Raw genomic sequence first — 18054 nt, 5'->3', positions numbered from 1 at the left:
TTCCTCTCTCTCTGCCTGCCTCTCTGCCTACTTGTGATCTCTGTCTGTCAAATAAATAAATAAAATCTTTAAAAAAACCATATAATATAAAATTTACTCTCCTAACCTTTTTAAAGTATATTGTTTCGTGATGTTTATTCATATTGTTGCACATCAGATAAGTAGAATTTTTCATCTTGCAAAACTGAAACTCTCTGCTCATCAAACAACTCCCCATGTCCCCTTCACCCAGCCCTTGGCAAATATCATTCTTGCTTTCATTTTGACTACTCTAGATATCTCATATAAGTGGAATCATACAGCATCTGTCCTTTTGTGAAAGCATCTCCCAAGCTTTTTGAGTTCCTGTATTGCAAATTTATGCTGGTTCCAGCCTTGCTCTTCTTCTTTCAACTGTTCTCTCCCACATGCATGTAAGTCAAATCTTAACGCCCCTGTTTACCAGCCGAATCAGACAGGAGGTCTTTGGCTGCAAGGAAGAGAAACCCTGACTCAGACTGTTTCAAATAGTAAAGGAAGGAATCGTGCACGCAGTATAGTTTAGAAAAAGGGAGTTGAAATTTGTTCTATACAGCCCTTTAGCAACGTCATCAAGGAGTGAGGAGTTCTTTTTTTTTCCCCCTCAATTCTATAGGTTTCAGCTAGCAAGAGGATTGCAGCTAATTCAGACATCTTATCCAGTCTCGACAACATCAGAGAAGGAAAGAGACATTCTTCTTTCTCGTTCCTGTCTCTTAGACATAGAAACCTTTCCTCGAAGTCTTTTCACAAGGCTTTCCTTCACATCTCTTTGGCCGGAATTCTATCACATGCCTGTGTCTGAACAAGTTGCTAGGATGGGCTGGGTCTGTTGCCCCCATAGAAGCCCATGAATGCATGGGAGAGAGGTGGATACCCATATAAAATCAGATTCTCTTAGAAAAATGGAAGGGGAGAAGGATGCTGAGGACACAGCCGAGGTTTGTGATATAATAAGAAATATATATTTGGTATTTGTCTCTGGTTCCTGGAACAGGACTTCTAAACCCTTGGAATTTTCTGAGTGATAGAGGTGATAGGAATGCTTTTTGTTATTCTTTTAACCACACTTGAATTTATGTTAATGAATTAATTGGTGGCTGAAAGCCCCTAGATAGCTCTAGGATGAGGGTTGTTTACCAGAAGAAGCAACTATGTGATTAGAGGGTTGAAATTTTCAGCCCAACTCCCATTCCTAACCTCTGGCGGGGGCAAGGACAGGGGGAGACTAGGCATTGAGTTAATCACCAATGGTCAATGATTTAGTCAATCATACCTACTTAATGGAACCTCCATAAAATACCTAAATGAAAAGGTCAGGACAGCTTCTGGGTTGGTGAACACATCCATGTGCCAGGAGGGTAGTGCATTGCAGATTCCTTAGGAACAGAAACTCTTGTGTTTAGGATCCTTGTGGAAACTTGACCCATGTACCTCTTCCTCTAGATACTCAATTGTATCCTTTATAATATCCTTTATAATAAAATGGTAATAGTAAGTAAATGCTTTCCGGAGTTCTGTGATCTATTCTAGCAAATTATCAAAACTGAGGAAGGAGTCATGGGAACTTCTGACTCGTAGCCTAGTCAGACAGAAGTGTTGGTAACCCAAGCACCCACTACTTTTAATTGGTGTCTGAAGTGGGGCAGTCTTGTGGGATTGAGCTCTTAACTTTTGGGGTCTTTGCCAGCTCCAGAATTGAATTAGATTGCAGGACACCCAGTTGGTTCTGTAGGGAATTAGAGGATTGCTTGGTGTGGAAAATCCATACATTAATGGTCAGAAGTGTTGGGAGTAGAAACTGGTGATACGTAGTAATAAGACACCAACAGTGTCTGGAATACCAACTGTGTATGACTTGAGGAAAGTGATTTAACATCTCAATTTTCTTGAGACAATAAGAATAATGCTATTTTTCTCATGTGAGGATTAAATTATATAATAATTGAAGTGAGAAAACATATGTAAAACCATGCAGGACAGGCCATGGCATGTAGTATTGCCTGGTTCAGTAGTTCTGCAACTATGGTCCCTGGACCAATGGCATTAACAACAAATCACCTGGTGTTACAGGTTGAATCATGTTCCCTGCTTCTCCTCATTCATAGGTTGAAGTCCCAACTTCAGGTACCTCAGAATGTGATTGCATTTGGAGATAGGGTTTATAAGACAAGATTAAATTAAAACGAGGTCGATAGCATGAGCCTTACTCCGTTGTGACTGGTGTACTTGGAATAAGAATTAGGACGCAGACACACACAGACGGACGACCATGTGCAGACACAGGGAGAAGACAGCCATCTATAAACCAAGGAGAGATACCTCGAAATAAACCAACACCTCCTACATCATGATTTCAGACTTTAAGGTTCCAGAACCATGAGAAAATAAATTTCTGTTATTTAAGCCACCCGGTCTGTGGTACTTTGTTATGGCAGCTCTAGCAAACTAACATTATCAGGGAACATGTTAGAAATACAAAGTCTCTGGCCCCACCCCAGACATACTGAATCAGAAACTGTGAGGGTGGAACTCAGCATCCTGTGTTTTAAAAGTCCTTTAGAGGCACCTGGCTGGCTCAGATGGTGGAGCATGGGACTCTTGATCTCAGGGTTGTGAATTCAAGCCCTGCACTGGGTATGGAGCCTACTTAAAAAAAAAAAAAAAAAAGTAAAGAAAAATCCTTTAGATTACTTTAATGCACACTGAAGTTTGAGAAAGGCTGGCCTAGTTGTTAAAGGATGGAGGAATTTGACCAGCTTGGGTTTATATCTCAACTCTACCACTTAGCAGCTGTGTGATTTTGGTTACTTTCATGAACCTCTCTGTGTTCCAATCTCCTCATCTGTAAAATGAGGCTAATCCTAGTCCTTATCCGTTAGGTTGCTCTGGTGATAAATGAGTTGATCCGTATAGAATTCAGAACAGTGCTTGGTGCGTAGTTAATGCTCAACAAGTGTGAACTATGATTATAGTAGACAACATGTAGATGTTGAATCTGGATCTCATTTTAAATGGGCGGGCTTGGAAAAAGAGATAGTAGCCGAGCTTATTGGAATTACTTGTAGAATGAGGTCATGGGGACTCTCTTAAATAAAGTTGAATAATCTAGCCCCTACTTTGGCTGCTCAAAACCCTTTTTTTTTTTCTTACTTCCTGGTTTATGATTGTGATGTGGAAAATGCAGACGGTGCCAAGTTCTTCGGAGTTTATGCAAATAATACATTGAACACATTGTTATGTTGCTCTTCATTTTCTACGAAGGCCCCATTGTCATCAATTTTATATCCTGTTCCCATGAGAACTTTACCTTTTGCTTCTCTACATTCCATTCTTGATGGATTGTCTAGTTTCTCATCTAGACAACTTACCGTCTTTTCCCGATGGCCCATTTAAAAGCACCTCCCATTAAAAAACAAGTTTTCCATCGAGGCATCTGTATACTCATTTCCTTTGTTTTTCATTTGCTTTCTATCCAAGGTGATTCCAATTGTTTTACAGTGTGCAGCTGCTACTAGATACTATTGCCATTTTCACTGGGGGAGTTGCATTTCCCAGCCTTGTTTCGTATATTTGATTGTCTTCAGTATTTTATGTGAGTTGTAAACACACTGGGTAGAAACAACTCAATAAATGACAAACAGTAAAATGAATAATAAAAAGTTATAGTCTCATAAAAGGAGAGTGAGTGGGGCCCCTCTCCCAAATAAAAGGAAGCCAGGGATATCAGTATGTTCAGGAAACTACCAGCTAGCTACTACTTTGCTTTAAAATATTCTTTTAGTCACAAACTTATTTTCCCTTGCAATACGCAATTCACTTTTCCCTCTACTAAGCTTCTTAATCACTCCAGGAAACATAACCATTCATTTATCATCCAGGCTCCAAACCTTGGTGTCATTTCTTATTGCTTTCTTTTCTCCCCAACATTGAGAAATCTACCAAAATCTTTCTGCTATTGCATTTCTAACATTATCCATGTCTAACTTATCTTAAAGACCAGGCTTTCTACAATCGTGGGACACTGGAGAGTCAGGGTAAATAATAACTCATTTGGCTGGATTATCTCCAATCTTATTTTGTAATTCCATGCATTACTACAGCTATATCCAGAAGTTCAATAAAGACTTTTAGGCCCCTTCCCCCCAATAAATTGAAATGTAAAATACAAAGTAAGCGTAAAATATACCACACTTTCAAAAGAATTTTATATGAAACAGGAGGTGGGGAAAAATTAAAATGGCAATAATGGCAATTACATGACTCTTTTGGACCTCTTGTCTGACTTTTCCTATTTATTATTCAGCTGCTCTTTCTTGTCTTCTACTTTGTTCACTTCAACATAATACCTTTCAGTTTTTCACAGAAGTTCACCTATGTTCCATTCAGGGAGAATGTGGTTTTACCATCTACCATTTCTTTAAAAAAATGCTTTTACCTTAAAAATGCTCTTTATGGGGCGCCTGGGTGGCTCAGTGGGTTAAGCCTCTGCCTCCGGCTCAGGTCATGGTCCCAGGGTCCTGGGATCGAGCCTCGAGATGGGCTCTCTGCTCAGCAAGGAGTCTGCTTCCTCCTCTCTCTCTCTGCCTGCCTCTCTGCCTACTTGTGATCTCTGTCTGCCAAATAAATAAATAAATAAAATCTTTTAAAAAAAAATGCTCTTTACTGGGCTCCTGGGTGGCTCAGTTGGTTAAGCAAGTGCCTTCAGCTCAGGTCATGATCCTGAAGTCCTGGGATGGAGTCCTGCCTTCGACTGCCTGCTCAGAAGGAAGTCTGCTTCTCCGTCTGATGCTCTCCCCGTTCATGCTCTCTCTCTCACGCTCATTCTCTCTCAAATAAATAAATAAATAAATAAAATCTTAAAAAATATAGTCTTTATTGAAAATTATTTTCTCCAACCTAATGTCCTTTATATTTCCTCATTTATGCTTCTGGATATGACTTTAAGCCAAAGGAACTGTTTTCTGTATTCTGAAGGATAACACTATGTGAGTCATATATAAACAAGTTAAGTTAAAACATTTAAATTTTTGGGCGCCTGGGTGGCTCAGTGGGTTGGGCCGCTGCCTTCGGCTCAGGTCATGATCTCAGGGTCCTGGGATCGAGGCCCGCATCGGGCTCTCTGCTCAGCAGGGAGCCTGCTTCCCTCTCTCTCTCTGTCTGCCTCTCCATCTACTTGTGATTTCTCTCTGTCAAATAAATAAACAAAATCTTTAAAAAAAAAAAAAAAAACCATTTAAATTTTTAAATGTTTGATCCGGGCTCAGATCAGTTTTCCTCATTGAGTCACTCAATCCAAACTCTGTTAAGAAAATCTAGTTTCTTACTATTCCCCGTGTTGTGGTGGATCACGTTTCTAAAGATGGCTGCAATAATATCTCTCATCCCACATGTTCTTTTGCAAAGTGCTGGCTAATCCCTGACCAAGAAGTAGAGTTTTTTTTGTCACTTCCTTTGTTTCGTTTTGTTTGTTTGCTTTTTTTTGTTTTGTTTTGTTTTGTTTCAAAATAGACTCTATGCCCAGTGTAGAGCCCAGCGTAGGGCTTGAACTCATGACTCTGAGATAAAGACCTGAACTGAGATTGAGAGTCATATGCAACCAACTGAGCCAACCAGGTCCCTACTATCTCTCCCTTTGATTCTAGACTGGTCGGTAACCTCTTTTGACCAATAGGATGCATCAAAAATCCGTATCTTCTGCCTTCATGTCTTGGAATGTTCTTTTTTGGAACCAACTGCCATACTGGGAGGGAGCCTTAGAAACCATGTGAACAGATCTCATCAAGGAAAACCAAAGACTTTGGCCAATAATCCCAGCTGAGTTTCCAGCTGGGATATGAATCAGGCCTTTTTGGTTGTTTCAGATAACTCAGAACCCTAGCCAATACTCTATAAACTAGAGCAACCTATAGAAACATAGGAAATAAGAAATTGCTTCTGTTTCAAACCACTATATTTGGAAATAGTTTATAATGTAGCAGTGCCTACCTGGACAAACTGGGACTCCACTAACTTTTTTTTTTTTTTTTTTTAAGATTTATTCTTTCATGTATTTAAGAGAGAGAGAGAGAATGCAGTAGTGGGAGAGGCAGAAGGAGAGGGAGAGAGAGTCTTCAGGAGACTCTGTGTGGAGCACAGAGCCTGACATGGGGCTTAACCTGATGACCTGTGATCACAACCTGAGCCAAAACCAAGAGTCAGACACTTAACTGACTGTGCCACCCAGGTGTCCCTCCACTAGTCTTGTTTTTGAGGCCTTGTGCCAAGTTTACCGGCTTATCTCAACACCCTGAGAGCTCTGCAAGGAAATAGATACAACTTAATTTGTGGGTCTTCACAATCTCCTTTTAACTCTATGCTTCAGTGAAAATGGCCAAATGATAGCCGTAGTATTAATGAACACTTTTGAATGCTTATGATGTGTCAGGCACTGTTTTAACTATATTTACTAATATATCTAATCTTTAGAACAATTTTTGAGCTAGGTACTATTATCTCCATTTTACAGGTAAGAAAAATAGGAACAGAGAGATGAAGCCACTGGTACAAAGTCTAACAGCAAGTGGAAGAATCCCCATCAGAACCCAAGCCTTAGGTTCCAGAGCCACACACCTAGCCGCTATGATGAGACGATGATAACCTCAAGTTCCTCAGGTTAATCCTCAAATGACCGAGGAAAGTGAAGTTTCTTTGGCTTATGTTACTTGATCCTCCTACTTTGGTTAAGAAAGTCCTTTAAAGGCTTTGATTGCTTCATTCATGTGTACTAGATTCTGGACTGTGGCCCATGCTCCCACTTATATTTAGAAAAGCCTAGCGTTAGAAAAGTCTGAATGCTTGACTGTTTTTACATTCACAGCTGAGGGTAGGATAGAACCCAGGTTCCTCTTCCCCACTCAGCCTCCTCCGCAGAGGGCAGCAGAGTGACAGGCAGGCAGCACCTAGAGGAGGAAGCCCAGGAGCAGTGTGGTCCGGCAGAACTCTTTACTCATCCTCCCGACCGCAAGCGCCAGGCGGGAGCCCTGCACAAATCCTCTCGGCACCTGTCAGACGAAAGGAAGGCATGACTGCTGACTGCTGCTTCTAATGACAGGGGCAGGAGTGGGGTGGGGGGCGTGCAGCCAAAGCTGCGCCAGTCATATCTGGAGTGGAGGGAAGCCTCCACAGTTGCCACCTAAGACGGGCTCCCAGTGCCCCTATCCAGCTGGCTTGCTGCCTTCCAGTCTTTTCTTGGCAGCCTTTCTAGAGCCCTCACTGCAAGGGCTTGGGGTTTTGCCTCCCTTAGTCTTAAAATCCTTCTGGCTTCCTATCCTCCCTGATAACCGCCTCAAATACTCTAAGGGAAGTAAAAAAGCTAACTACAAAATTCAGTAGATCTGCATTCTCATGCTGTATTCAGAACAGGGCCTCTGGAGACAGACAGTTTTGGGATCAGAGCCCCATTTTTGCTGCTTAATCGCTGTGTGATTTTGGGAAAGTTGCTTTCTTCTTTCTGCCTCAATGTCCCTTAGCTGTAGAACAGGTTAGTGATATTTACCTCGTGTGGCTGTTGGGAGGAATAAATAAATAAGTATTATGGGCAGAGTTCTTGGTCTCATATATACCCAGCAACCATCCAGGTACCTATTATTACCTAGACAGTGTGTACCGGGCATCTCTATAACCACTAGATGCCATTCGGTCTTAGAGTGTAAACTGGTGTTTTGGGCTCTACTATGTATTGGCTGCTCAGGAAGAAGGGAGCTGCCATGGTCTGTTTTAGAAAAGTACTATGTTTTAGTCCCTTCCCTTTACTTCCATCCCTTAAATGCTCTGGAGGTGTGTGGTATGAAACTGACTTCTCTAGTTTTAAAAGTTACCTAAGTCTTGATCGCATGTTCTTAATCTGAAGTTTACTGGTCTCCAGGAGTCCATGATCCCTTGAAACGGTATGCAACATTTTGTGTGTCTACATGTACGTACGTTTGGAGGAAAGAGATGATTCATAATTACCAACAGACTCTCAAAGGGGTCCATGTTTTAGACAAAAGACTAAAAACCACTAAAACAGAAACAGTCTTTTAAATCTTCTTCTACTGAAAGTAACTTGGAGACCTTCCCTGACTTAAGACAAAGCAGGCACAATTTTGGAAAACACTGGAAATGGATCCTGTCTTTCAGCCAAGGCCCAGTCTCTTTTCCCCAGTTGTCTCCAACAGAGTGGGAGGCTGGCTATTTCCATTGGCACAGGTAGATGCCAGAAAGACAGAACTCTGTGGATGAAGAGGTGTTGCCTTTTCTAACTACAGCTCACAAAGACCAGAGCCTAACCTCAGCTGTACCTTCTATCTCTGGGAAGTCACTTATGGAGGAGACCTATTATTAGGATTTGCTACCTGAAATATAATTCTCAGAATGATGAATATCTAAATTTTGTCCCCAGACACATGCCTTAGGCAAAGCCCTAAGGGCTGATGGCCATGGGGGTGAGGGTGGGATGGTGTGTGGTATTCTTCATTCAATGGGGATTAATAAACGAAAATGATATCACTCTGAATCTCTGAAGGGGCAGGTGTCCAGGAGGACCTTTTGGCTTCTGCAATGGGGCCTAACAGCTCGTGCACTGGGCTCCATAATTTACGCCTCCAGCACAGAATTTGCACAAAGCCGGGGTGGCCACATCAGCATTTTGGGATTTAAGGCCAGCTTCTCTTTTCCACAGATCCTTTCCCCCAAATTGTAAGGGCTAGTTAATTGTATTGGCTAGTTAATTCTGCTTTATTTTTAAAGAAAATGATTGTTGGTTTATCAAGCAAATGAAAATATAGTTCTTGGGGAGGGAATTTAAAGTAATTTAAAAGTTCAATGGGTGATGACTAATTTTGCAATTGTTATCCTTACATCTCTTTAATGGACAGATAATTTGTGAATTATGGCATATTCAATGTAAGATGTATGGACTATAATTGGGAAACATTTTTGATCCATGTAAACAAACTGAGATAAACGGTGGGTGCACCTGTTCTTAGCCGGTCCCAGGAATATACGAAACTCTGGCACAGGATTAACGTCTGTTGGTGTCAGTGTGACAATAACAAAACAAAGCTGGCACTGGGGTCAGGAAGTCTTTTGTGGGCGGGGAGCCACCGTCTGCAGCGAGAGCCCGGCACGCTGTGTGTTCTGATGTCCATCAACCAGGAAAGGGAATCTAAGGTTTTCAAACGATTTTCCCCCTTCACAAAGCTGCTGTGTAAAATAAAATACAAATCCTTCCTGATTGTTCGTAGCTTTCCTTCCTTTAGGAAGTTTTCAGTCAATGGGAAACAAAGTCTTATTCAAAGGATTAAAGCTATAGTCATTCTATTGTTTACAGTTTCAATAATGTGGCTTTCCTTCCACAGACAAAATTTCCAATTCACAAATCATCTAAAAAACAGGAAATTTGGGGGAAACACGTGCTAATGATAACAAACAGGGGATCTAGCGTGTGGTATAAAAGTTTATGCAAGGAGGCATCCGATTGTAAGGTTTTTTTGGACTGCTGTACTTCTGGATGCATTCTAGGAAGATTATTCCTTAAAAGAAAAAGCCATATGGCCTATAACATAAAACTACTCAGTTCCCACCCCTCACCTCCAGAGAGGAGAGGGGCAGGAAGAGAGGAGGCAGATTTGAGCTCTATTTTGAAGGCTGTGCTGCAGAGGTTGTGGGCTTCTACCCCCTTCTCCCTGCCCTTGTTAGTCCTCTGTTTCTCCTCTCTCTCCAGCCAAGGCCAGGGGCCTTACCAGGGGGATAGAGGGAGAAGGGCCAGCCGCATTGGTTAGCAGGGCTGGAGAGAATGCGCAAGAGAGGGAGAGCCAGGCCGCTTTGAGCTGTGGCTTGTGGGCAGTAGCCACAGGGAGCCATAGCAGGTTAAAGAGGTTGTGGAAGCAGTTGTTACTTTTGCAAGCAGGGAGAAAGCAGGGCTGGTGGGGCCGAGGAGGAGGCAGCAGTACTAAACTATGAACAGAAAAACTCGTGCTGGAAATCTATTCCTGCTGCTTTAGAATAAACTACCAAGAGAATTCTTTTTTTATTCAGAATCTTCATTTTGGTGACAATGTTTTAGTCTTTTTTATCTGTATCCTAGAAGGAACAACCATAGTTCATCCTGAATAATAATTTTAGTGTCTGAAATTTCTCAACGTCATGATTTTTCCCCAGTCCCCATTTTAACCATTCCCTTTAACCTTTATCCTCACCTCAGGGAAAATAGCACTTTTCCATGACTGGGGGATGACAGAACTTATTTACTTCCTAACATTTTCTTCTGTGCTCTTGCTACTCAAGGTGTGGTCTGGTTCTCAGCAGCAGCAGAAGCATTTAGCTTGGTAGAAATTCAGACTGTCAATCCCTGCCCTATACTTACGGGGAACTGCCTTGAAGGGAATCTTCGGTGGTTTGTATGCACATTAAATTTTGGTCTATTCCCTACTACAGAGATCATAATCTACACAACCAAGGCTTGCAGGATCCTACATTCTCTGGCCCTGCCCACTTCGGCCTTATCCTGTAACACTCTACTGCTCATTCACTAATTCCAGCATCTGAGCTTTTGCATTCCCCCATTCCTTCTGCGTGGGGTGTTCTTGTCCTCTCTTAGTAGGGCGAACCCCTTTATATCATTAAGGTGTCAACTTATTTTTTTTAAAGATTTTATTTTATTTATTTGACACAGAGAAAATGTGAGAGAGGGAACACAAGCAGGAGAGTGGGAGAGGGAGCTCAGTGCTCTCACTGAGCAAGGAGCCTGATTTGGGGTTCAATCCCAGGAACCTGGGATCATAACCTGAGCGAAGGCAGATGCTTAATGACTGAGCCAACCACGTGCCCTAGTGCATCAGTTTAGATGTTACTTCCTTGGAGTAGACTTCCCTGACCACGCTATACGAAGAACCACTGTCCCAGCCCAGCCATCATCTATCCCATTACTCTGTTCCATATTTTTTTATGGCACTTCTTATCTTGCATCATTTTATTAATTCAGTTTTGGGTCTGTTTTATGGAGGGTTGTATTTGCAGTGCCAAAAGCAATGCCTGGTATATTGAAGGTGCTCAGAAAATATTTATTGGATCAATGAATAAAGGTTTGGGGATCACAAACAGTGAAAACCTATGCCCAGAGAATTACATGGTAAGATCAGCAACCCTCAGAACCAAGTCAACAGCTTTCAGTGAATTGGACTGGGACTAATGCTTTTGAGTCCCACGTAAGTGGTTCGTAAAGCCTAGTCTCTGGATCAGCAGGATTAGCCTCCACTGGGAGCTTGGTAGAAAGGCAAATTCTTGAGCATCACCCTAGACACACTGACTCACAAACTCTGATTCAGAAATTTAATAATTACCTTACATTTAAAAAATATATGTTATTTATTTAACCTTACATTTAAAAAAAGATTTTATTTGTTTATTTGACAGAGATCACAAGTAGGCAGAGAGGCAGGCAGAGAGAGAGGAAGGGAAGCAGGCTCCCCGCTGAGCAGAGAGCCTGATGCCGGACTCGGTCCCAGGACGCTGGGATCATGACCTGAGCTGAAGGCAAAGGCTTTAACCCACTGAGCCACCCAGGCTCCCCTTATGTTACATTTTTAAGTCCAGCAACATGTGTCTTAACAAAGCTTTTAGGTGATTGATACCTTGCCCCAGACAATATTGACATCTTACCACTGTTGAGAACCCATAGTGTTCAAAGTCCTTTCCCATATATCACTGTAGTTCTGGACCTCAAAAAATCCCTGAAAGGTATGCAAGGCAGGTGTCATTCTCATTTTACAGATGAAGAAACTGAGCCCTAAGAAATGATTCAGTTTGCTTATGGGCATATAGTTTTATCAGAATCACCTGGGATACCTGCTCAAACTGTGGATACCTGGGCAGGAGACCTCTGAATGAGAATGAGTGAGGATGGGTCTTCAAAATCTGGATTAAAAAAAAAAAAAAAAGTGGGCACCTGGGTAGCTCAGTGGGTTAAGTCGCTGCCTTCGGCTCAGGTCATGATCTCAGGGTCCTGGGATCGAGTCCCGCATCGGGCTCTCTGCTCAGCAGGGAGCCTGCTTCCTCCTCTCTCTCTACCTGCCTGCCTCTCTGCCTGCTTGTGATCTCTATCTGTCAAATAAATAAATAAAATCTTTAAAAAAAAAAGTAAGTTTTCTAGGAGATTCAGAAGCTCCCAAAAGTTTGAGAATAGAGAGAATGCTAGAGAATAGAGGAATGAGAATTAGAACTCATAGCCCCTTGTGGCTAATGGGGTCTAACAGGGTCTTGAGAAGACTAAGCACAAATGATACTGACCTTCAGTGAAAATAGTTAAAGCAAAGTCTCAGTAATTCCATCACATTTATGAGACCCTGACTCTATTTGATACTCTTAAAAGTGAGGCAGAAACAAACTCCCTGACAAAGGACTGTGTTGGTAATACAAGTTTGTTGTGATTATTATGGAATTAACTAAATGGACCGTCACCTAAGGTTTAGTAGGTATTGCTAGTTAATGATGCATGAGTTAAAAAAATGTTTTCCTACTGCGAGAATTGTTGTAAGGTACTTCCCTGGTTTGGTACACTCCCAAAGTCCTTTACCCACTGCTGGACTTATTTTCCTTTGCTACGTCTTCTAGTTAAGATGAAAATTTTAGGAAAAAAAAAAAAAAGTCAAGCTAAAAGCTACGGCTGTTGAAGCAATCATTACAGTCTCAGACATCATTTATTTACCTGGCTAGCCTGGAAAAGATTAACTTTTATAAGGACTTCTCCAAATTGTCGGGTAACTCCCAGTCTCTCTCTCCTGCCCAAGCAACTCCCACAAACTCCAGACTCATAAATTGAGCTGTACGTGGAACAGCTCTTTTCTGAAAGTCCTGCAGGTATCTTAAGTGTACTACCCCACGCATTCTTCCTCCTGGAGACACTATATAAGCTGATAACTATACCATCCCCTGCATCATCCTGGCCAGAAATCTAGGCATGGTCTCTGGATTCCTTCCTTCCTCCCTCTGGATGGCCAGCCACTCCTTTCATTTTACCCTTAGGTCTTTCTCTAATCCCTCTCTTCCTCTTCGTCTCCACTACAGGGCTACCTCAGGCCTTCCTCATCCCTTGCTTTGGCCCTGTTGGTTATGCTTCTATCTGACCTCATGCCCCACTATTCCTTTCTTCAGCGCCGCTGAGCCGAGTTCACTACTTAATGGGGTTTTGTGCTTCTGTGCCTTTGCACGTGCTCCTGCAGCTTCACCGAGTTCTTTCCCCACCTCCTGGGTGTGGCAAACTCCTACTCAGTACTGCTCAGTACTCTCTTCTCTGTTAAGCCTTCCCTGATGACTTCTCTATAGTGTGGACCATTCCCTCCTTCATGCTGCCAAGCTAACATTTAATCTGCCTTGATTAGAGTACCTAGTTCACAAGGCTGCATGTATGTTTATGCTTTTCTTCTCCCTCAACAGAGCATGAGCTCCTTAAAGGAAAGGAATGTGTCTTACTCATGTTTGAATTCCCACTTCCTAACATAGAACCGGGTCCATCAGACACACTCAAACATGCATTAAGTGAATAACTGACTAGATTTCTGGATTCCAGAGGTGGTTGGGGGTAAGAGGAACTGAAGTGTATTGAGCATGTATCCGGTGTAAAGAGCATTATCTATCTATCCCATTACCTATCTGACTGTTACCTATAATAGCTTGAAGTAAATATTATTCTAATTATATGCATGTTGAAACTTAGACTCAAAGTGATTAAATCGCTCATTTGAGGTCTCACAGTTCATAAGCGATAGTGCTTGGAATTTAATTCAGGCTTTTCTAACTTCAAATTCCATGTCCCTCCATCCATCCTTCATGGCCCTAGTGTTACCCTAGCATAAGCCATAGGTTTTTAAGATGCTTTGTACTCTGTTTGCAAAATATTGGAACATATTATCTTTAAAGAGTAGTGGTGATATCATGTGTAGTAGGTAGTCTCCAAAGATGGTCCCTGATGAGCCCTGCCCCCTGGTATTCATGCCCTTTTATAGTTCTCCTCCCATGTGTCTAGGCCTATTCTGTGTAGGCCACAGTGGGTAGCAGGGGTTGGGTCATAAGAAGCCTCACGATGTCCACTGAAATGCTTGTTCTGGGGAGAGCCAGCTGCCATATAAGAGATCTGACTCCCTGGGACCAGCATGTCGTGAGGAGTCCACCTTGTCCACGAGGAGAGAAAGGGACCTTTGGCCCGCCCCCGGCTTTGCCAGCCATCCCAGCTCAGGTACCAAACAGGTGACTAGAAAATCCTTCTCAGATGTGCAGCCCCAGCCACCGTCTGACTGCACCTGCATGAAATATCCTGGGTAAGGACTGCCTGGAGAAGCCAGATGTTATTCTCTCTCACAGAACTGTGATAAATAATAATAACTTGTTCTCTGAAACCACTCTGTTTTATGGTGGTTTGGTAGGCATCAAAAGGAAACAAAAAGATCATGACTTTTTTTTTTTTTTTTTTAGAAAATTAATGTAAGATTTATAAACACAGCTTTTTCAGCTTCTTTTTGTTGTTTTCCCTTTATACAAGCACATTATATGATATAAATGGGTTTCTTGCTCAGTCCTTAACAAAGTTTATGACCTTGAGCGAGTCTAGATAATGTCACTGAGCTTCCCTTGCCTCAGTTCTGAAATGAAGGGCTGTGAATCATTAAAGTCCATTCTAGTACCCAAATTGTATCATTCCCTTCAGATTATCAGAGAAAAACTGAATCTCTGTCCAACAAGTTTTAACTTGCAATAAAATTTTACAGGCGCAAGAATTTTCAGCGAAACAACCAATGCCTGGGAAGTGCTGACTCAGCACAATGCTGTCTGTTAGCAGAAGGAAAACTGACCCAAGAGCAACTATAAATCTGATCCTTTTGCTCCTTCTCCCTGAAGCAAAATTCAAAGAGATGATTATCTGTAACCAAACACTTGAAAGAGGATTCTTACTGCTCCCTCTTAAAAAAATCTGTTACTGAAGTCTGTGGGTGACTTCAGATCTTTTTGGCTGACTATTCAGGGCTGCATGGTTGAATCAGTCTCCGGAAGATCCCTACACACGAATGCTAAGTTTAGGGTAAGTGGACTGGATGATTCCTAGAGGAAATAAACTCTCGCCTGAGAACAACAGCTGAAGTCAAATCCCATAAGCCAGGAAAACAGCCACACAATCACAGTAACAGGTGGTCGGTTTCAAAACAAATTTCAAGGTCTGACTTGCGTGGCACCTGCTCTAGAACCACAGACGGCAGTGTAACTCTGTCCGGGTCCGAGTTAGGTCACCCCTGCCACGCTATGAGGAAGATTAACTACCTTTATTAGCTGAGCTAAGTCATGGTAGGTTAGTTGACTGCCTCTATTTGGTAGTAACCCTTGGGTTCCTTGTCAGAAAGGAAGAGGGAATGAGAGAATTTGGGAACCAGAAGGAAACTTGGAGACTGACTAGTTCAATGACCTTGGTAGCTGAGCACAGCGAAGCCAAGACAAGTCCAGCAGAAATTGGCTCAAGGTCACATGACCTATGGAAGCAGACCCCACCCCTCTAATTTTAGTAGGAATAATTTCAAATACACAGCAAAGTTGAAAGAATTTTTGGAGGGAACACCATTACCTAGATTCTGCTCTTACCATTTCACCGAGGTTATTTATCACATATCTATCCACCTTGCCATCCCTTAGTCCTTCTACCTTAGTTTTTGGACTGCAGTTCAAAGTGAACTGCAGATATCTATACTTTTTCCTTTAAAGCAACACTATGTTTTATCATTATTTGTCTAATTACTTGATACTTCAATTTTTTAAAATTTATTTTTTTAATAAACATATAATGTATTTTTATCCCCAGGGGTACAGGTCTGTGAATCGCCAGGTTTACACACTTCACAGCACTCACCATAGCACATACCCTCCCCAATGTCCATAACCCCCTCCCCCAAGCAACCCTCAGTTTGTTTTGTGAGATTAAGAGTCACTTATGGTTTGTCTCCCTCCCAATCCCATCTTGTTTCATTGATTCTTCTCCCACTCCCTTAACCCCCGCATGTTGCATCTCCACTTCCTCATATCAGGGAGATCATATGATAGTTGTCTTTCTCCGATTGACTTATTTCACTAAGCATGATACCCTCTAGTTCCATCCACATCGTCGCAAATGGCAAGATTTCATTTCTTTTGATGGCTGCATAGTATTCCATTGTGTATATATACCACATCTTCTTTATCCATTCATCTGTTGATGGACATCTAGGTTCTTTCCATAGTTTGGCTATTGTAGTAGACATTGCTGCTATAAACATTCGGGTGCACGTGCCCCTTTGGATCACTATGTTTGTGATACTTCAATTTTATATAAGTTATGGAACCTGACAAAATTACAAAAAAAAAAAATCACTGGATACAACAAATGTAATTTAGCATCTGCTAGCCTGAAAGGCAACCCAGCTTGCTAACTCCAGGGCCCTTGAGGATTCTTACTAAGAGCAAACTCCAGGGGAGGCAGAGATACTGGTCAGTACACAGCCCTGCCTGTGCTGCTCTCCTTACCCAGAATCCTGCTCTTGCCCATTCCTGCAAGAATGGTCTCAGATGTCTACAAGTAACAGAGACCACTGTTATATATGTATTCCTGCTTTAGGAAGGAAAAACTATTTAAAATAACCTCTCAAATGCCACCTCCATCCTGATGCCTTTCCTGAACCCTGAGTTTTAATCTTTCTCATTTGAATGCTCACAAACCCCAAGTTTGCTTTTATTCTACCGTGTTACAATTTAATATGTATTTGTTTATCTATCTCTGCTGCTACTACTACTATTACTACTATTGTTGTGGGTTAATTCCTCTTTGTGAGGAACCATATCTTACGACTTATTTCTGTATCTCCTGTCGTTACTGACATAGGGTCAATGTTGAACATTAAATAACTTTAGACTTCAAATAAGGGTTGGGGCAGTTTTGTGAAAGTCGGATCTTAAGGACCTGAGGAATTTATTTAATATGCAGATTTCTGGATCTCCTGCTCTCAGAAATGCTGACTCAGCGGGCTTAAGGAAGGGTCCAGCAAGCTGCAGCTTTAGCAAGTGCCCTGGTCATTTCAGTGCAAGCAGCACAGAGATGGCACTTGGACAAATCTGCTCACAGGTCCACATTACCAGCCTGGCTTTAATCACTTTTAAACGAGCAGCCCCAATCTGCCTGCTCCTTTGATGGATCCCGGATAAAGGTGTGGCAGACAAGGCGCCTGTTTGGTGGGGTGTGACAGTCACGGCATCATCCCTCACCACATCATGTGCTGTCAGTCACCACTTCTGCTCTTGCCACCAAACCCCAAGTTTCCCTTTGTCACTTCCCCCTTGCCACCACCAACTGCCACTACCTCTCTTGCCCCTCACCCTCCAAGTCTGAGTCAGATCCACTGCGGAGCTTGAGGAAGCACATTTTGGAAGACAGGATGATGGTGTTCTCATTCTACCCGCCCCCATGCTCTCCCGCCCCCAACCCACCATGTTGGGGACCAAAGGGAGACTTGCTTCTGGCCCCGGTTTCTTAAGAAGTTCTGCAAACCTGGTTAGATAGCTGGGCCCATGGTTTGGAGTTCCTGCCGCCTTTGATTTTACAACAAGTGGGAAACAATGTTGAGTAACAGACCTCTTGCCCAAGCAGTAAGCATAAGGGCAATGTCATAGAGCAGTGGGACAGGAGCTCATAAGATGTGTTTGCTCCCTCCTCCAGGCCCCGTATTTCTGTGTAGGGAATGTTGACTCTACTCTCCAGTGTCTGATCTTAACAGTATTTCTTATATATGCTGAAATTTACTTTCTTTTTGGTGCCCAAAAGATAAGCCTAAGAAAAACCACGGACCAAAGAGTTGTTTCATGAAGTATAACCTGAAATATGTTTTGAGTTGAATATACTTGAAATAATTTTCTCTAAAACTTTCACAGCATTGTCATTTTTAGTTCAACGTATTTCTTTACTGTGGTGGTTCCCAAACTTCAACAGGCATCAGATTCATCTGAAGG

This window comes from Mustela erminea, chromosome 8 (genome assembly GCF_009829155.1).
Source record: "Mustela erminea isolate mMusErm1 chromosome 8, mMusErm1.Pri, whole genome shotgun sequence".
Lineage (NCBI taxonomy): Eukaryota > Metazoa > Chordata > Mammalia > Carnivora > Mustelidae > Mustela > Mustela erminea.
Note: the sequence above shows the minus strand (reverse complement) of the source record.